We start from the raw sequence: 21636 nt of genomic DNA on the forward strand, positions 1-21636 counted from the left end.
AAACCCAGTGCATCTTATACATTGTTAATAACACAGGTCCAGTGGGACTATTTGATTGTCACTAGAAAAATTTCCCGGGAGGAAACATTCACAACATCGTATTTTAGCTCAATTTCAACTCTGCAAAACAGAGCTTAATGATTAAAAGTCTGATTCTAAAGTCAGTCCGCCTGGGCTTGCATCCTAACTCTACCACTTCCTAGTTATGGAATAAACTTCACTCAACTATACCTTGGTTAACTTATCTTTGAAATTAGGGCATTAATAGTACCTCCTCCATAGGGTTCTGGTGATAATTAAGTGAACTGACACACGTAAGCTTAGGACACCGGACGGCATACGGTAAGCTTAGGACACTGGACGGCATACAGCAAGTGCTCAACAAACATTGACTATCCACTGTTGTTAATACTACTGCCCCAACTGCATTAGCAACTTATTTTCTTGTTGAGCAAGGTGAATCACAGTTTTGTGCAGGGTACAAAACTGTGGGTCTATACAGATGCATTTACTTGAACAGCAAAATACTGTGTTTAGAATAACATAGGAAAAATAGAGGAAGGGAAACAGTACTGTTGAAAACCATTGAACTGGGTGTAAAAAGACTCATGTATGTTTTTATAAAGCAAGCAAGGGAATACTGACTAGTTGCTTGAAACTTTATGTTGAGAATAAAATAACAGTGTCTACTACTCTCAAGAAAGTCATCATCTGGGAGACCCACGAGTCAATAGGCAGTCCCAGCACAGCACAGCACAGCACAGCACAGCTGTGTGGGGTAAAGCACGAGGCGTCTTGGGAGTGTAATGGAGGGGTATTTTGCTCAATCTTTGGGCAAAATTAGCTTCTTGAAGGAGGTAGCATCTAAGCCAAGAAGTGAATGCTGAATTAGAATTATGGATAGAGAGGGGGAAATTATTCTGAATAGAAAGAGAAACACACACAATGGCCCATAGAAGAGAGAGTGGTCTGGGAACTACAAGTAATTCAAAATGGCACATGGCTGGTGCATTGGTGCTTACAGGAGAAAGTGGCAGGAAACAGACCACAGAGGTCCTTCTAGATCATGTAATCCAGTCTGACCCTTGTTTGAAGGTGATGGGGAGCTGATGAAGGCGGTATTATGCCTAAGGGCCATTCTTTATTGCACAAGGTAAATGGATAGGGGGTCCAGGTTAGAGACAAGCATACCCTTTAGGGGACTTTTGTAGTAATCCAGGTTAGGAGAAAATCATAGCCTGAGATGGGGTGATGGCAACTGGAACAGAGAACAGCAGAAGGATTTGAGAGATTTGTAAGTCAAAATCCAAATGCCGTGGTGATTTAATGGATGTGAGCTGAGGAAAAGGGGAGAAGAGGACATAAGACAAACATCAATGTTTCTGGTTTGGATAAGTGAGCATATGGTTTTCTGAAAAAAGGGAAAGGAAGAACAGATTTAAAGGAAAACAACATGGAATGGGTTTTGAGGTTATCGTGCTGACGGTGCCTATGGACGCTCCAGTAGGGAGGAGGTGTAGGCTGTTAGATACACGGCAGAAAAGAGCTCTGGCTGAGAAATCTCACACACCGGCACACACATGCACACATATGCATGTGCACACACCTACACACGTGTACACATGCACAGGCAGGTGCACACACCCATACACACATGCACACATGCACACAAGTCCATATAACATACACATGCGCACACCGGCACACAAACATGCACAGACACGCATGCCTTGGCCCTGTCCCTGTGATTCTATGAAATACTGTTATGAAGAGCATTGGGAGTAGTCAGTCAGGATTTCGATTACTAGGTGAGTACCTCATCCTTCCAAAACTGCCTCTTCAAATGACTGACATAGTCCTAAGGATCAAATCAACCTCATTCAGGAATCCAGTCTTTGATCCCCACACCTTGCCTAGCACTACTCTGACCAAGAGCCCAATGAAGCCCTCACACCGCAGCTGGTCACCACTCTACACAGAGACCTGCCTCCCTGGGACAAGAAGAGGATGTGTCTATCACTCAACAGGTGACGGGCACTGACAGTAGCTTTGTGGGGTGTTGGTTTGTGCACCCCCCATGCACTTGGCCCCTCTCGGCTTTGGGATTTGTCTTTGCAGCCCCGTCATTGTTCTTGGAGAATAGATGCCCAGAAACAGCCTGCAGAAGGCAGCACAGAGCCGCGCTGCAGCAGGGCTCCCCTCCGCCCCGCATCAGGCACAGGCAGGGATGATCACCTTCCTCAGCCAACATCAAAGCACGTTAAATGTTGGAGGTAATGCTGTCTTTGGTGCTGAAAAGTCACTCCCCCCAAACACTCACCAGGGCATCTGGGGAAAAATGAGCCCCTTGCCATCTACCAGATGTGTTTATTGTGGGGAAAAAAAAAGCCTAAGCAAATCTCCCCAATAGGTCAGAATCTTAACAAGGATAATAATTCCCTTAACATTCAGATGCAGCATTAACCACATCCATAAACTAAATCTACAAACAGCAGAAATAATAATAAAAAGAGCTATTTATGGAGGCAATGTATGAGAGGTGATAGTAAAGAGACTCCCTTCCCGTCGCTGTCAGCCCCTGAGCTCTGTGATTCTGAATAGCTGACAGCCTTCCAACCTCATAAATTCCAAGAACCGCAGCCACTGGGAGCAGCACAGCCTCCGGCCCCTCTGTCCCTTGGGTTTCTTACAGAAAGGTAAAATGACCAGCACGCATACATTGTAATGGGACATAAGGTGAAGGAGGTCTTTTGCTTTCATTCTAAAGCAGAAATCGTCCCAGTATTTATGGGAAATCACTAACTCTGTATGTGTTTTCAAGTTTTCATGTATTAATGAGCAAAATTCTCGGTGCAGCTAACTAGGCTGTGTCCATGCTATACGGACAGTCTCCTTCTGAGACACTGGAAGCTGGAGGCTGAGCCGTTTGGGTGTTGTCAGACAGCAGCAACAGTTTCCAAAGGAAACCCTGGAGAAGATTCTATAGCAGAGAACAATAGAGTACAGGCAGAAGTGGGTGCAAAATACTAACAATGCTTTATGATCAAATTATCCCTTTTCTTCTTGATTTCAAAGCCCTGAACACAGAAATTCAATCTCAAAGATTTATCTGCGGTCAGCATCCTTGCCCCATTTCACAGATGGGGAGACAGGTCCAGAGAGTGAAAAGAGCAGCCCACACCAGCAGCAGGGCTATAAAGAGAACCTTTCTGCTCCCACCCAGGCTGTGGCCCACCCTTCTGAGTTGGAGTCAGAGCAAAGCCTCCGACTGGAACAGAAACAAAATCAACTCAGCCTTTCCTCCTTCAGAGGGGGTCAGGGCTAATTCCCAGATGCTGGAAGTGAGAGGCCTTTGGAGGAAGAACTCTGAGAAGCAAGGCTCCCATCTGCTCTTTGTGGACATTTAATATCTCAGGGCGATTTCTGCAGAGCAAAGTTTATCCCAGGCTCTGGGCTGGATGTTTCCTTCCTCACAGGCAGGCAGGGGCTGTGAGCTATTGGTGTCCCTGGCCATGACGCTTCCATCTGCGAAGAGACTCAAATCAGAAGCAGATCAAGTGGTTTCTGTATGATGATGGCTTAGAAATGATGAGCGGTGGTAGGAACATGAGATAGGATCATCATCTTTAATCCTGCACCAGCGCCAGCACAGTTGGTCATTTGCTTGTGTGGAACGTCGGTTTCAGAGGGGGCGATTCCATTTATGAAGGATGTGGTGTTTTCCCATCAGGCGGATGAAACTGACTTCCGTTGATGATAGGATGCCTGCACATTTGAAAACAGGAAAGCATTTGCTTTGCTACAGTTCACTTTTTGGTTAAATAATATTGAAAGAGGTAGGGTGATAAAACTCCTTTTGTCACTTTTCAGCCCTGAGGGAAAAAGGGGGTGTAGCAAAATATAGAAAAGAAAGCAATTATAAGATAGAACCCAAAGAAATGCTAATCTTGGCTACCTTTTTTTTTTTTTTTTTTTTTTTTTTTTAGATGAAATCTTGCTCTGTCGCTTAGGCTGGAGTGCAATGATGCGACCTCGGCTCACTGCAACCTCCACCTCCCGGGTTCAAGCGATTCTCCTGCCTCAGCCTCCTGAGATGCTGGAATTACAGGCGCCCACCAACAAGGCCAGCTATTTTGTGTATTTTTACTACAGACAGGGTTTCACCGTGTTGGCCAGGCTGGTCTCGAACTCCTAACCTCAGGTGAGTCACCTGCCTCAGCATCCCAAAGTGCTGGGATTACAGGCACGAGCTACTGCGCCCGGCCAGCTACCTCTCATTTTCAAGGAAACTTCAGACAACCACTTAATAAACCCAGAGTCAAAACAGTCTCTAATTTTGACATTATCAACCTGTGTGAAATGTGATAAGAAACAAAAGCCATGGTGCAGCTATGAGGGCAGTAATTACTGTGACACTTGAAGTGCCCTGGGGATGAAGCATGAGGCTCCACACAGAGCCTTGGACTGCCATCCATTCTGCTTTGGGGAAATTTGATTGTCTATGCCTTTTCCTCTTTCGCTTTTGTTTTCCAAACACAGACCAAATGCAGAAGAGCAAAGCAGAGAGAAAACTGGGTTTTTTGGTCCTATCTCCTGCTCGTCTCTCTCTTCCTCCTTTGTCGGCTTTCCTCCTACCCTCTGCAAACTTTGCCTCCTGCTAACCCTTCAATCATTTCTGTCTTCAGATGCCTGCCTTCTTCCTTGATTTAACTGATGTTAACACAGTACATCTCAGTTTTTCTCTAGACTGACACCATTCTGGTTAAAAAATATATCAATGTGTCCTGGAATATTTCAGTGTCGCTTCTTAAACCCAGCAGAATTTTTTCCCATCATAGAAGATGTGTAGACGTGTAGGGAGAGATGTGTCCTCAGACCACTGGCATCTCAGGGAAGGTAACCTCAAGACTGATTTCATTTGTGAGCAAATCACAAAACAATAACACTTTTAATGATTTTGCCTCCCAAACTATTATAACCTGAAGACGAAGGGCACTAAAAACAAACCCACTGAAACTCTTCATAATCAGACCACCCTGGACTCTCAAAACAGTGTATCAAGAATGAAATTCAGAATCTCAGCACTTTGCGGGGCCAAAGCAGGCAGATCACTTGAGGTCAGGAGTTTGAGACCAGCCTGGCCAACATGGTGAAACCCCGTCTCTACTAAAAATACAAAAATTAGACAGGCGTGGTGGCAGGTGCCTGTAATCCCAGCTACTCGGGAGGTTGGGGCAGGAGAATCACTTGAACCAGGGAAGCAGAGGTTGCAGTGAGCGAAGATCGTGCCACTGCCCTTAAAGAATGAAATGAGTTAATAAAGACACAGGAAAGTCAAGTTTTGGTGGGAGTCATTGAGAATGAAAGCTTCTAAAAGGCAAATCTACATCTGTTTAGGGTTCTTGGTCTTTGTTTAAAGTAAGACATGATGCTTTCTGCAAGAAAGTAAAGGTCTTTCATGGAACAGAGCTGCCTGTGATGGCCACATGAGTGAATAGGGCTGATGCAAACAGCACAAGAACCCCATCAAGCTGCTAGAATACGAATACTCAGACTGTGCCCCAAGTCTTAGTTTGGGGCCCCAGAAATAATCCCCAGGACTAGGATTTAAGTGCAATTAGTTTATTTGATATGAGATTCAGAGAGCACTTGTAGGACAGAAAGCAAGACAGAAACAGAATGGCAGACAAGAAAGGGTTCCTTGTCAAGTGAGTTACAACTATAGGTACCCGCAGCTCTAACCTGCTGTGGAAATCCAGGAGCTGGTGTAGCAGATGCACTTCTGAGGGTCCCGCCATCTGTAATTGGCTGAGTTGTCCCAGGAGTCATGGATCCCATGGCAGCCAGAGAACACTTATGGGAGAAGAAATGTACATGCTGGCAGCTGGAAATCCAGGGCTCCAAAGTGGTGAGGGGAGAAGGATATGGATGGGGCACTGACAGCCCCCACACAGGCTCCCAGGACCCCTCAAGGCCTCTTATTTCCATATTACAACAGCATATTAAACAACACTCAGAAGCATGTGGCTCTTTGGTTAGTGATGATTGTAAAGGGTGGCCCTGAGTTGTGTCAGTTGGGAGTACTAATGGTTTCGATAAGTTAGTAGCTGAGTGCTCCATGGAGGTGTGAGCCCTGCCTGAGAGGAGTTTGGAGCAAAAGTATTTCTAGGCAGTATTCCTATAAATCCTACAGCTAAAAAATTGCATATATCCATTGCACATTTATTCCTCCACAGGCAAAGAAGCAGGAGACGGCAGCTCCTTAACCCACCAGCTGGAGAATCCTCTACAGCAGTGTTCTCTGCAGCAGTGTTCTCTGCAGCAGTGTTCTCTACAGCAGTGTTCTCTGCAGCAGTGTTCTCTACAGCAGTGTTCTCTGCAGCAGTGTTCTTGGGCATCCCTGTACCCTCAACGTACCTTGACCCAGCATTTGACACATAGCAAATGTGCCAAATAAATGTGTGAAAAATGACTTAATGGATGGATGAACGGATGATGAGCGCTATGGTTTGGATACAGTTGGGTCCTACCAAGTCTCATGTTGAAGTGCAATCCCCCATGGTGGAGGTGGGGCCTGGTGGAGGGGCTTTGATCATGGGGGTAAATCCCACATGAACATCTTGGTGCCGTCCTCCCAGTAGCGAGTGAGTTCTCACTCTAATAGTTCCTACGAGAATTGATAGTTTTAAAAAAGCCTGGTACCTCCTCCCTTTTATCTCTTGCTTCTTCTCTTGCCTGGTGATGCCTGATCTCCTTCCCCCTCTGCTGTGCATGGAAGTTTCTGAAGCCCTCACCAGAAGTAGATGCTGGCGCCATGCTTCTTGTATAGTCTGCAAAGCTGTGTGTCAAATAAACCTCTTTTCCTTACAAATTGTCCAGCTGCAGGTAATCCCTTATAGCAACACAAAAACAGACTAAGACAATGAGTCACATCTGCAATGAAAAGTGTAGTCTTTGAAAATTTGGCAGTGACATACCTGGAGGTTTATAATAGTTTGATCTACACAGGGTGACACAAGACAGCAACCACTTGTATAGCATTGGGCTATTATATCCATCAGACTTGAGGATAATCTTCTGAGGGCAGGGACAGTGTCCATTTCTTGCCATCGAGTTTCCAGTGCTCACAACAAAGATTCGTTGGATGGGCCGGGCATGGTGGCTCACACCTGTAATCCCAGCACTTTGGGACGCTGAGGCAGGGAGATCAAGAGGTCAGCAGTTCGAGACCAGCCTGGCCAACATGGTGAAACCTTGTCTCTACTAAAAACAAAAAATAAAAAATAAATTAGCTAGGTGTGGTGGCACACGACTGTAGTCCCAGCTACTCGGGAGGCTGAGGCAGGAGAATCTCTTGAACCCAGGAAGTGGAAGTTGCAGTGAGCCCAGATCGCGCCATTGCACTCCAGCCTGGACGACAGAGCAAGACTCAGTCTCGAAAAAGAAAAGAAAAGAAAACAAAAAGGTTCATTGGATGAATGAATGAATAACCAATGTAAAAGCAGAGGATGGTATAGTTGTTAAGCGCATGGACTTGGGAGCTATGTTGCTTAGGTTCAAATACAAGCGCCACAGCCTTGAGCAAGTTATTTAAACCCTCTGTGGCTCAGTTTCCTCATGTATAAAATGAGGATCATGATAGTGTCTATCTCACAGCACTGTTGTGAGGATTAAATGAGAACTCACTTAAAAAACTTAGAACAGTCCCTACAGAATAGTAAGTCATACAGAAACGTTTGCTCTTATTATGGAATCTCAGAGTGTCCTCAATATCAATAGAAATTATTTTTTCCAAAAAAATGGAAATACAGCCATTGTGAGAGGTGAGGCCATCTGGACTTCCTGGGTAGAGTGGGGACTTGGGCAACTTTTCTTACAAGAGGATTGTTAAATGCACCAATCAGGAACTTTCCTGCCTTACAAGGGGATTGTAAAATGCACCAATCAGCACTCTGTAAAATGCACCAATCAGTGCTCTGTAAAATGCACCAATGAGCACTCTGTAAAATGCACCAATCAGCAGGATTCTAAAAGTAGCCAATCGTGGGGAGGATTGAAAAAAGGCACTAACAGGACAGAAACAGAACATGGGAGAGGACAACAAGGGAATAAAACTGGCCAGCACTAGCCTGCAGCAGCAGTCTGCTCGGGTCCCACGGAAGCTCTGTACTTTGGCTCTTTGCCACTTCACAACAACCTTGCTGCTGCTCACTCTTTGGGTCCATGCCATATTTAAGAGCTGTAGTACTCACCACCAAGGTCTGGGGCTTCTTTCTTGAAGTCAGCCAGACCACGAACCCACCCTCAGGAGCCAACTCCGGACACAATTGGACCAAAATGGCCTTTTAACTAAGTTCTAAGTCCCACGTTCATTATCTGCAGAACTTTGGGATTTCAGGACATAATTCCAGGCAAATGAGTTTCTACAGCCTCAATATGTTTGAAAAAAACAAAAAAAAAGTTAAATCAATGAAAATCTAGACCAGGGATCAAGAAATTTGGGTTCCTGTGCTGATTCTGGCTAATGCACGTCTTAGCTTGACTTAGTTAAAAGGTAAAGAGAAGCAACATTAGAGAAGCATTTTGAGCATTTTTTAAAGGGGAATATTGTTACTAAAGAAAGACCATTGGTATAATTGTGCTGTTGAAATACTGCACTATGGAAACACAACTTTTTCCCTGACAAATCTTACGCAAAAACAGATGACAGAAAAGCAATCCAGTCAGCTCAGATTAACACCCTAATAGAAGAAAGAGGGCAAATCTGAAAAAATGCAGTCATTTACTTAAAAGCAATTTCTAAAGTAAAAAAAAATTAATAATAACTAAATCTGTGATACAGACTTCATTTGCTATTAGGAATGAATTTGAATGGATCTCTGAGCCTTACACCATGCATCAAAACTAATTTGAGCTTGGATGATTTTCTTTTTCATATGGTATATTTAACTCTTATCAGATGGATATACGGACAAATAAGTAATGACATGTGCACAGTGAATTAAGCTAAAGCCATTTTTCTCCTTTAAGGGCTTAACATGGGGAAAGCATTATTCAGGGATGATTTCTTCAGACACCCGCCCCTGTTAGAGCCTGTCATGGACCTGAGTTATTAACATAGTATAAAAGAAGAAATTTGGTGCTGTTGCCCACGTGTTCTTCCTGAGCCCTGTTAAACTGGACTCCACTGTGCCCTGCACGATGGGCTTGTTGCTAGGTAACAGTCACAGGAACCCCGAAAGCCTTTCCTCAGGGCTGCAGATATTTTCTAGTAAAGCCCTGGCTTCGGCAGTCTGGAAACTGTGTTTCCATTACTCATTGTCTCTGTTGCTCTTCCTCCCGTTTGTTTTTGTTTACAGATCCCAATTTAACAAATGAGTTCATCCATCTCATGTGGTTAAACAGCTGTGTAAAATAGAGACCCCACTTTAATGGTATTGATTTACTGCAACAGGTAATTTAATAGAGAGCATTCGACCACTGGTGTTTGTCTCTACTTTGTAGAAAGAGTAGCGTCAGGAAAAGCATGCAACCATATTAAGATGCTTCACAACAGGATGCTCTTTAAAATATAGGTTTGAGACAAAATCTGTTTCAAACCACAACTGCTTGGCAGACAAGTGGAGATATTTGAAAATGAACCAGATATTAGATGACATTAAGAAATATGTTAAAATGTCAGATGTGGAAATCGCATAGTGGTTATGTAAGAGAATGTACTCATTCTTTGAAGATGATGCTAAGAGTACAGTGTCATAATATCTATAAAAATACAGATGAAGCAAATACGACAAAATATTAGTATTACTAGATCTGGACGGTGTGTTGTGTATTCATTGTTCTATTCATATTTTTATATGTTGAAATTTTTCATAATAAAAAGTAATTCATAATTTAAAAAAAAAACACTAAAAAACTGACTACCATCTTCAGAGGAAGATCTTGTAACATGGAAGGGCCATTTATTCTGCTTCTGAAAAGAATGAGAATTTTAAAGGGGGGTGGAGTAGCAATCGAGGAAGGAGATTGGGAAGGCAGAGAGAGAAAAAGTGTGTGAGGTTGAGGACCCTGTAGAGGGAAGTGGTCATTTAGAAAACCTCAGTGGTAAGTGGATGCAGAATAATGACTCATAGTGCTCAATTTGAAATCATTTGTGTCTCTGCAATATAAAGTCCTTCTCTATGAAACACAATTATTCAGTAAGTTGTGCTATACTTTAAATGGTTCGTGAGAATGAAAAATGAATCAGGTGTCAACTTCAATGTTGTAGAAAGGGTCAAAAGGCACACAATGGTAAAACCATCCATAGACTTAGCCATTTCCGTGGAAGCTGGAATTGACAGTGACCATGAGACTCGGTCCTTGGGAATTTGTGGAAATCTTTGGAACGGCATTGAACGTCTAACCAAGAATGAAATTAGACTTCAAACAATCTCATCTTGATCTGAAGGGCTCAGGCTACATCCGGATATCAAGTCTAATAATGAGAAGTGACAATGTGCTAGCAGCCCTCACTCTCAGCGCCCCCTCCAGCCTTGGTTTCCACTCTGGCAGCACTTGAGGAGCCCTTCAGCCCTCCACGGCACCGTGGGAGCCCCTCTCTGGGCTGGCTGAGGCGGAAGCCTCCTTCCTCTGCTTGCCGGGAGGTGTGGAGCGGGAGGCGCCAGTGGGAACCGGGGCTGTGCGCCGTGCTTGCGGACCAGTGTGAGTTCCAACGGGCACAGCCATGGGTGCAGGATTGGTGGGTCCTGCACATGGAGCGGCCAGTGGGCATTGCTGGCCCAGGGCAGTGAGGGGCTTAGCACCCAGGCCAGCAGCTGTGGAGGTTGCCCTGGGTACCCCAGCAGTGCTGGCCCGCCAGCGTTGCACTCAAATTCTCATGGGGTTTAGCTGCCTCCCCGGTGGGGCAGGGTTCAGAACCTACAGCCCTGCCATGTCTGAGCCCCTCCCGCTGCGGTGGGCTCCCACACAGCCTGAGCCTCCCCAACCAGTGCTGCCCTCTGCTCTGTGGCGCCCGGTCCCATCCACAGCCCAAGAGCTGAGGAGTGCAGGCACGACTGGGCTCCACCTGCAGCCTTGGTGCAGGATCCACTGGGTGAAGCCAGCTGGGCTCCTAAACTGGATGGGGACTTGGAGAACTTTTATATCTAGCTGGAGGATCCTATGTGCACCAATCAGCACTCTGTATCTAGCTAACCAAGTGGAGACTTGGAGGACTAGCACTCTGTAACTCTGTGTCTAGCTCAAGGATTGTAAATGCACCAATCAGAACTCTGTCTAGCTCAAGGTTTGTAAATGCACCAATCAGCACTCTGTGTCTAGTTCAGGGTTTGTAAGTACACCAATCAGCACTCTGTGTCTAGCTCAGGGATTGCGAATACACCAATTGGTACTCTGTATCTAGCTAACCTAGTGGAGACTTGGCGGACTAGCACTCTGTGACTCTGTGTCTAGCTCAAGGATTGTCAATGCACCAATCAGCACTCTGTGTCTAGCTCAAGGTTTGTAAATACACCAATTGGTACTCTGTATCTAGCTAACTCTGTGTCTAGTTAACCAGCACTCTGTGACTCTGTGTCTAGCTCAAGGATTGTAAATACACCAATCAGCACTTTGTCAAAACGGACCAATCGGCCCTCTGTAAAGTGGATCAATCAGCTCTCTGTAAAACGGACCAATCAGCAGGATGTGGGTGGGGCCAGATAAGGGAATAAAAGCAGGCTGCCAGAACCAGCCAGGGGCAACCCCTTCAGGTCCCCTTCCCGACTGCGGAAGTTTTGTTCTCTTGCTCTTTGCAATAAATCTTGCTACTGCTTACTCTTTGGGTTCACGCTGCCATTATGAGCTGTAACACTCACCGCAAAGGTCTGTAGCTTCATTCCTGAAGCCAGCGAGACCATGAACCCACCAGGAAGAACGAACAACTCCAGATGCACTGCCTTTAAGAGTTGTAACAGTCACCACGAAGGTCTGCAGCTTCACTCCTGAAGCCAGCGAGACCACAAACCCACCAGAAGGAAGAAGCTCCAGATATATCTGAACGTCTGAAGGAACAAACTCCGGACACACCATCTTTAAGAACTGTAACACTCACCGCGAGGGTCCACGGCTTCATTCTTGAAGTCAATGAGGCCAAGAACCCACCAATTCCGGACACAATAAGATTGAAATAAAGTATAATATTATCTCATTTGTAACAAAGTAGGGCATGCATTAATTTATCACTTAATGAGATCATAAAATGAATAGATACATTTACTGTGAAAGTCATCCAATAAATGTTTATTGAGCATATACAGTGTTCCAGGTACATTTTTATTGGCTGAAGACTGACATAGCAACAGTGGGTTATATTTTGGCATGGCATTGTAAAAGAAGGATGGGTCCTAGACATCACTTGAAGGCAGAGCAAAAAAAAAAAAAAAAAAAAAAAATTGCGGATGGCTTAGAGGTACAGGAGAACGAGAGGAGTAAATGATGACATCCTTCTTTTGGACTGAGCAACAGGAAAGATTGAGTTATCGTTAAGTGACATGGGAAAGACTGCAGGAGGAGCAGGTTTGGCGGGAACAGTGGATGATCAGGGGCTGGATATGTTAAGTTTGAGATACTACTTGAATATAGTGGAGATGTTCTGCAGGCAGATGGATATATGCATCAGGAGTGTACTGAAGTCTGGGACAGAAATGTAAGTTTAAAGTGTGTGTTGTGTGTTTATTGTTTTAAGGGTACCTGAGATTTGTTTTAATTAGTCATGGTAAGATACACAGGGGTGCACAGGACTGTCATGAAGGAAGAAGCGTATTATACTCAGAGATCCCTAGAAACAGGCGGCATGGCAGGCCAAGCAGGGCCACACGGGGAAGCACCAAAGTGAGATGGGAGGGCAGAGGAGAGAGAGGGGGAAATTGTAGGCAAGAGCCTTCATTGTGGTTTCCCTGAGAAAGAATGGGTGAGGCAGAGTGAGCATTTCGATTGGCTAGTTAGTGTAATTTCAGTGGGCTCTGGGTGTAGGGGCTGTCCCTCGTTGTCTGGTATCTGGTCCTGGGGTGGTTAAAGCAGATGGACAGTGGCCCAGGGCGTGACAGCTCAGATGAGGAAATGGTGGAGAATATGGGCTCTGGCTTGGTTTGGTTTGCATTTGAGAGAGTTGTTTACTACCTCCAGGAATTGGCTAACCCTGGGAGAAGCAGTCCCTCCAGGGTCAGCCAGGCCCCAGATGTCAAAGCATCAGCATATAGAAAATAAAAACCACCACAGTTAATACAATAATATTTAAAGTTATGACCATGGATGAGATCATCCGGGGTTGAAGCTATGGGTACTCCAAGCAAGAGGTCAGCAAGATGAGATGGATACAGCAAATAAAACAGATTAAAGGGAGGAAAGCAGCAGAGAAAACCAGAAGAATGTGGTACCCCCAAAGTCAAGCAAATAGTTTCCCAGAGGCAGGAGTGAGAAACTGCCAAATGTTACCCATAGGTCAAGTAAACCACATGGGGGTCATTGGTGACATTTGCAAGAGTAATTCTGGTGAAGTTTCAGGATCAAAAGCTCACACACATCATATTTAAGAGAACAGAAGGCAGGATTTGGGAAGACTACTAACTACTCTTTTGAGATATTTTGCTATAAAGGGAGCACAGAAATGAAGTAAAACCCAGAGTAGGGTCAATCTAATTTTTTTTTTAAGATGGAAGGAAAAACTGAGCAAAGGAATGGCACAAGGAAGAGCCTGGAGCGGTGCCCGTGAATAGACAAGCAGGACCCAAGAGGAGGGTCCAGCCTTGGATAGGGGGAGGGACACTTCAACCATAGTGTCGTGGTCTGAATGTTGGTTCAAATTCAAATCTAATCCCCAGGGTGATACTATCAGAAAGTAGGGGCTGGCTAGGCGCGGTGGCTCATGGTTGTAATCCCAGCACTTTGGGAGGCCGAGGCGGGCAGATCACAAGGTCAGCAGTTGACGACCAGCCTGGCCAACATGGCGAAACCCTATCTCTACTAACAATACAAAAAAAATTAGCCGGGCATGGTGTCAGGCGCCTGTAATCCTAGCTATTCCGGAGGCTGAGGCAGGAGAATTGCTTGAACCCAGGAGGCGGAGCCTGCAGTGAGCCAAGACCATGCCATTGCACTCCAGCCTGGGTGACAGAGCGAGACTCAATCTCAAAAATAAATAAGTAAATAAAAGAAAGTGGGAGCTTTGGAGGGTGATTAGGCCATAAATGGGATTCAGGCCCTTATACAAGAGATGCCAGAGAGCTAGGTAGTCCCTTCCACCGTGTGAAGACACAGCAAAAAAGTACCATCGATAAACAAGAAAGCAAACCCCTACTAGACGTGGAATCTGCTGGTGCCTTGGTCTTGGACTTCCCAGTCTGTAGAACTGTAAGAAATAAAGAGCTGTTGTTTGTAAGCCACTCGGTCTATGCCTTTTTATTATAGCAGCCCAAACAGACTAAGACGCAGTGATGGGTGGGGAACAGGCACAGGTGCTGGTCTTCTTGAGGATAGAGTGGTGGGTGTACTGGAAGTGCGTTCATGGCTTTGGTTTTCTCAGTGCAGTGCTGCTTTTAGCTTGAAGCCTGTTCTTTTATCTGACACTGACTTTGATGGTATTGACTGGATAGGATACAACAATGTGATTCATGTGAAGTGAAAGAGACTCCGCCATCTCCTTTTTTATTTTGGCACAGCATTGTAAAAGAAGGAAACTGAAAGAAAGAAATGCTCATCTAAAAATACAGTCACATAAACTGGAGGAGTATGATCCTGATTAAACTGCTCACACCATCTTGGGAACAAGTGGATGTGGGAAGAGAAAGAATTGAATGTGATAACAATAAACATTTTGATGCCACTTCCAAGAAGCAAAAAGTTAGTTACTTCCCAGAGTATCCCAAAGGTAAAAGAAGAAGAAAAATAAAATCTCACATACACAAAATGTGGATTCAGCATGTGACTGCATCAGGAAAGGCTTGATAGCCTCCGAGGGAGTCCCCAAGAAAATGGTTTAGGGGGGGAGATGTGCAGGCACACACACCCCGCTATACACTTAACACTCTTAACCTCTCAGATCCCTGACAGATCACAGCCCGGGGAGCTATGCTTCTGGGACTGGGACGCCTGCATTCAAGCAGCTTATTCTTTTGACCTTGTGGCTGTTATGTGCCAGTTGCAATGAGATGTCCCCTGCTCTCGTCTTATAAATAAAGGCAATTTACTCATCACTGTCAAACAGTGCCCTAAAGACACCTATTTTTTTTTTCATGTTCGTAACAATCCTCTAGGTGGGTGGGGTAGCCTTCGTGGAAGTGATGGGCCTCTGAGCCTGATGAGAAATCATAAAGTGCTCCCACGGCACGGAAAAGGTCATCTCTGACATTCAGTCGGGCTGGACTTTGAGCTGCCAGTCCAGTCCTAAGACAGGCTTGTCCTCCCCACAGAGCTGGCCCTGCTTCCCCTGTAGGTGTGGCCGGCAGTGTGTCCTGGGCACCACGGTCCACAGCGTCGCCAGCTGAGTCTCCGAGATGCCTTGCCAGGAGCTAGGCCCCCTCAGTGTAGCACTGCAACTCACCGGAGGGTGTAAAGGCACAGCCGGGAGCAATGGCTTTCCCGCCTCCCGGAATGAATTCCTCCTACCCTGTCCAGGGGGCTGAATGCTGCTCGGATGCCCTGCGAGCCTTTATTCACTTCCCTTGGGTGTGCATTTGGCATGTTTAGATTCTAGCTGACTCACTCTGGGCCTTAAAAACCATTTTACCTTTAATTCACCCATCTGCTGCCCAGGAGGGAATCATTTTCAAGCCAAAGTTTCTCACCTGGGTCATGCCTACCTCTTGCAGAGATAAATCACAGTTCGCCCTCTCACCAGAAAAGATCCAGCAGACAGAAGGTTTCATTTGTACCAAGGCCCCCGTGTTATCTTTTATGCTAGTCACAATTCCTTTCCCAGCCTTTCTTCTCCGTCATGAAAATGTATCACAGTTAAGGAAAAGAAAGCTCCCGCATCTAGGGTCCTCTGAGGTCCTAACTGATTTAAACCGCAGGCAGATTTTCTGTTTGCCCTTTCTTCCCATGGACACAGAATTCACACTGCACGGCCTGTGTTCAGGGAAGGGAATGACTGGCATTTGCCGTAGGGATAGCCAGTGCTGCTTCCCAATTCTCCTTTTCCTGGGTATGGGTTACAAAGTCATCTTTATTCAGGCTCAGAAACTCTTGATTTATGTCACTAATAAGTATGTGCTTTGTGTTCCAGCCAGTGTGAACTGCTCAGAATACATGATGCGCTGGTTATAAATTGATAACCATCTATTGTAGATCACAGGGAGCTCAGAAGGAGACAATCATGTGCGTCAATTCACAGTATATGGACCTGGCCCCAGTGTGCACATCCCAGCCTGCGTGGTCAGAGCATCTTAGCCTAACCCAAACTACCCTGCACAGCATCTACAGCCATTTCTCAATTTCACTAAGAACACGGAGATCCTCTTTCAACTTGGTTATGAGTCTGGGTTATGAATCTAACTCTCCACTAAGAAGCCTGATTTCCCAAGTAAAAATCTGGTCTGTTAACTGTCTGCCTTATGAGGAAATGAAGGTCCCACAGCAGTGAGAGGTAAATTTCAAACACAACAGGAATAAACTTGGACTCTGTACAAAAGAGTGCAACTCCCAGCATTTTCACAGAAAAGCAAATAATTTCCACATAAGAAGCAACAAGGATAACAGAAGTTTAGTAAAACCCAGCCATGCAGACATTGTCAAACTCCCTGCCCAGTCTCCTCTCCTACCTCACTTGCTTTCACCAATAAAGACTTAGAAGAAATATGTAGAGTTCAAGCTTCAGTTTTGTTAATTGCTTAACCGAGTTGCTTTTCAGAAAGCATCTGTAATAGTCCTTGAAACTGATCCCAATGAATGGGAATTCACAAAAAACATTAGTAAGGTTGAGATGCTTTTGTATTCCTTTTGGGATGCTCAGGCCCCCTGGAACTGCATTTAGTCCAGGCGGGAAGGTAACTGAGCTTTACACAAGTAATGGTATGAGATGGGCACTTATGGGCTCTGACAAGGGATGCTGTAAAAAGGAAAATCCTTGGATTGATTATACCCTTAAAAATGAACATGATTGGACCGGGCGCAGTGGCTCACACCTGTAATCCCAGCACTTTGGGAGGCCGAGGCAGGTGGATGGGAGGCTGAGGCAGGTGGATCACCTGAGGTCAGGAGTTAGAGACCAGCCTGGCCAACATGGTGAAACACCGTCTCTACTAAAAATAAAAAAAAATTAGCTTGGTGTGGTGGCATACGCCTGTAGTCCCAGCTACTCTAGAGGCTGAGGCAGGAGAGTAACTTGAACCCGGGAGGTGGAGGTTGCAGTGAGCCAAGATCGCGCCATTGCACTCCAGCCTGTGCAACAGAGTGAGACTCCGTCTCAAAAAAAAAAAAAAAAAAAAGTGCATGATTGTTAGAGTCCCCCGGGAGCCGTTTTTAAAGTTCGTATCCATAATTGTTTTCTCTAGAAAAATCAGGACATTGAAAACCTGGTTATCTTTTTACATTGTGCACCATGAAGAGACGACGATACTTTCTCTAAGTTCTGAATCATGACATTAAATAGGACAAGAAGATAAAAACATGGCACTCCACCAGGACTGTCAGCTGAGACAGAAAACCTGATTAACAGCAAATTTGGCACCTGAGACTTCTGCAAATGGAATGAATTGCCAAAGGCGTGTCTCACTGAGAGAACATTGCCTTTCCTTTCAGTTTTAGTGGAAAGTGTGTGTTATTCAATATGGTGCATTAATTGTTTTCTTAGGAAGCTGTGATCTAAATATAATTTTTAATACATGGATTTGTCAGAAGCATTTTATGTAGCTGGATCTATATATCATAGTTGTCTATTTTATTAAGTGCTTTAACTTTTTAAAAAATTGTGCCATATTTAGAAATTATATACTAGCCAAAAACCTTATAGGGCAAGCTTAGGTTAATTACTGCCAGAATGATTTTGGAGGTCTTGACAAGTTTTCAATTTTGGTAAGAAAAACTCAGCATTGCTAAGAATGTTATGCCAATAACTAATTCCTATAGATGAAAATATATTGCTGTATAAAATTCAGCTGTCAAGATAGAAGCTATAATGACACAGCTTAGGAAAGTGGGAATTTTAAATGAAAAGTTCCAGAAGAAACAGAAAAGGTCAGCTAATTCATTCTCCTGCCTCTGTTAATCACCACAGCAACTGCGTTTCAAGCATTTATGTTTCCCATTTCCAATTAAGTCAAGGTGATTACCACATCTGGTGAAGGGTAAGGATAGAGTTTAGGACAATTAAACGTTCAGCATTGAATATATTTGATAGAGCATTTTTGTTACGGTTTTTTCAAATGGATATGATTTTCAAACCGCATGCCTAGAGCCTTAAGGTCTGCTAGAGATACGACAAGGACCACGATAGAGAAACACTGGGGCAGACAGATCATCACCCGCTTCCTGCTCTCCACTCTATAAAGAGCAGCTCCTCCTTTCTCTGTCTCGTAATATCAGGGTTTAAGAAAGAGGTGTTCTGCTAAAGAAATTGAAATAGCATTGTTTTCATCTGTCTAATGCCAATAAGACATGAAAGGTTATTGTAGAAAATATTTAAACAAGAAAATCTGCTCATGACCTGTTATTAAATTTTAAAAGTGGTGACAAAGAAGTATGAACATTATAAGCCCTTTTTGTAAATGTACTCAGACGCAAAAAGAAAAAGATGAATAAATGTTTAACAAATAATATTGAGAGCTGAATACTAGGGAATACAGATAATTTAAATTTTTTTATTTTTGCTTCTCAGCGTATTTTGGTGCTGTTCTGAAACAATTCTGGATTAACAGAAAATTGTAAAAATAGTGTGAAGAGGTCCTATTTTCCTTTCACCCAGTTCCTCCAATGGTAACATCACTAGTAACACAATCATAGCACAATATCCAAAGCAAAAAATTAGCGTTGGTACAAACTACAGATCTTACTCAGATTCCTCCCATTTCACACGCACATGTGTGTGTGTGTGTGCATGCATGTGCACATAGTTCTATGCAATTTTACCGTGTTGATTTGTGCAACCACCACCACAATTCCATCACCACCAAGATCCCTTACATTGGTATCTTTTTTGGGGGACGGGGGTGTACGGAGTCTCCCTCTGTGGCCAGACTGGAGTGCAGTGGCGCGATCTCGGCTCACTGCCTCCTCCACCTCCCGGGTTCAAGCGATTCTCCTGCCTCAGCCTCCTCAGTAGCTGGGACTACAGGCATGCACCATCACGCCCAGCTAATTTTTGTATTTCTTTTGGTAGAAACAGGGTTTCACCATGTTGGCCAGGATGGTCTTGATTCTTGACCTCGTGATCCGCTTGCCTCGGCCTCCCAAAGTGCTGGGGGTACAGGCATGAGCCGCCGCGCCCAGCCTACCTTGGTATCTTTATGAATTGCTCCATTTTATTGCTGGTGAGTGTTCCATGGTGTGGCCATAGCACAGTTTGGCCATTTACTCGATGTAGAACATTTGGATTATTTCCAAATTTTGACTATTACAAATAAAGCTGCTATGAACTTTCATGTACACATTTTTCTGTGGATGTAAGTTTTCATTTCTCTGGGATAAATGCTCAGGAGTGTGATTGCTGGTGCATATGGTAAGTGTGGTTCGTTTTTAAAGAGTTTGCCAAACTGTTTTCTGGAGTGACTGTGCCATTTCACATTCCTGCCAGCAATGAGTGAGAGATCCAGTTTCTCTGCACCCTCCTCAGCATTTGGGATTGTTGCTATTTTCATTTTAGCTGTTCTAGTAGGTGCTGTATATAGTGATGTCTCATCATAGTTTTAATTTGCATTTCCCTAGTGGTTAATGCTGTTGAACATAACTCCATGTGCTTATTTGATAGGATATTCTCTATCGTGAAGTCTCGGATCACATATCTAGCCCATTTTCTAATTGGACTGTGATTTTTTTTACTGTTAAGTTTTGAGCGTTCTTTATATATTCTACGTACGTGTCCTTTGTCAGATCATGGTTTCCAAATGTTTCCTCCAGGTCTGTAGCTTATTATTTTATCCACTTAACAAAATTTTTCACTGAGCAAGTTTTCATTTTGGTGAAATCCGATTGATCATTTATTAAAAACAGATCATGCTTTTGGCGTCATGTCTAAGAAGTCTTTACCAAACCCTGAGTCCCAAAGATTTTCTATGTTATCTCTAAAAGTGCTGTAGTTTTACATTTTACACTTATATCTATGATCCATGTTGAGTTAAATTTTATGTAAGGCTTAGGTCTAGATGATGATGATGATGATGTTGATGATGATGATGGTGATGATGATTGCCTGTGGGTGTCCAACTGCTCCAGCACCATCTGTTGAAAAAACAGTCCTTCCTCCATTGAATTGCTCTTGTGCCTTTGCCAAAATCAGCTGGCTGTACTTGTGAGTCTCTTTCTGGGTTCTCTATTCTGCTCTCGTGATCTACATATGTCCGTCCCTTCACCAATACCACACAGTATTGATTACTGTGACAATATATTAACAGTAAGTTATATAATCAAATAGAGTGATTCCTACCACTTCATTCTTCTTTTTCAAAATTGTTTTTGGTACTTTGATTCCATTGATTTTCTACGTATACTTTAGAATAAGTTGATCTATATCTGCAAAAAATATTGCTCTGATTTTGATATGAATTGCATTAAACCTACAGATTAATTAGAGAGAAATGTTAACTCTATTGTGTTGAATATTCCAATCCTTTATAAACATGGTACATATCTTTATTTATGTAGATCTTTGGTTTCTTTTATCAGTATTTTGTAGGGTTTTTTGTTTGTTTTTTTTTTTTTGAGATGGAGTCTCGCTCAGTCGCCCAGGCTGGAGTGCAGTAGCACGATCTCAGCTCACTGCAACCTTCGCCTCCAGGGTTCAAGCGATTCTCCTGCCTCAGTCTCCTGAGTAGCTGGGATTACAGGCATGTGCCACCATGCCCAGCTAATTTTTGTATTTTTAGTAGAGATGGTTTCACTCTGTTGGTCAGGCTGGTGTCTTTTTTTTTTTTTTTTTCAGACGGAGTGTCGCTTTGTCACCCAGGCTGGAGTGCAGTGGCACCATCTCGGCTCACTGCAACTTCTGCCTCCCGGATTCCAGCAATTCTCCTGCCTCAACTTCCCAAGTAGCTGGGACTACAGGCACGTGCCACCGAGACCAGCTAATTTTTACATTTTTTGGTAGAGATGGGGTTTCACCATATTGGCCAGGCTGGTCTCGAACTCCTGACCTCGTGATCTGCCTGCCTTGGCCTTCCAAAGTGCTGGGATTATAGGTGTAAGCCACCACACCCAGCCTGTTTTGTAGTTGTCAACATAAAAGTTCTGTACATGTTTTCTTAGTTTCATACCTGCTACTTTGTTCTCTTTTTCTCCTTCATTTTTCTTCTCTCTCTTTTTTTTTTTCTCTTCTCTTTTTAGGTGGAATCTCACTCTATTGCCCAGGCTGGAGTACAGTGGTGCAATCTCGGTTCACCAAAACCTTCACCTCCCATGTTCCAACAGTTCTTTTGCTTCAGCCTCCTGAGTAGCTGGGATTACAGG

General features: G+C 44.1%; 1 protein-coding gene and 2 long non-coding RNA genes across 3 annotated transcripts in view; 1 reads left to right on the plus strand and 2 right to left on the minus strand.

The window, feature by feature from the left end:
* Positions 1-3013: 3013 nt before the first annotated feature.
* On the minus strand, positions 3014-6816 carry LOC144336485 (uncharacterized). The gene is made up of 3 exons (XR_013408329.1): positions 6703-6816; positions 5743-5853; positions 3014-3765 (listed from the first exon to the last, which is right to left on the minus strand). It is a non-coding gene; the product is annotated as an uncharacterized LOC144336485 (long non-coding RNA).
* Positions 3808-6472, plus strand: LOC144336491 (uncharacterized). Its single transcript, XR_013408339.1, has 3 exons — positions 3808-3836; positions 3987-4201; positions 6237-6472. It is a non-coding gene; the product is annotated as an uncharacterized LOC144336491 (long non-coding RNA).
* Positions 6496-21636, minus strand: part of LOC106994417 (uncharacterized) — a 216520-nt gene continuing 201379 nt past the window's right edge. The window contains exon 3 of the transcript XR_013408328.1: positions 6496-7263. The gene's annotated coding sequence lies outside the window, so the exon portion shown is untranslated. The remainder of the gene's footprint in view (positions 7264-21636) is intronic.

This window comes from Macaca mulatta, chromosome 18, assembly GCF_049350105.2.
Source record: "Macaca mulatta isolate MMU2019108-1 chromosome 18, T2T-MMU8v2.0, whole genome shotgun sequence".
NCBI classification, from domain to species: Eukaryota; Metazoa; Chordata; class Mammalia; order Primates; family Cercopithecidae; genus Macaca; species Macaca mulatta.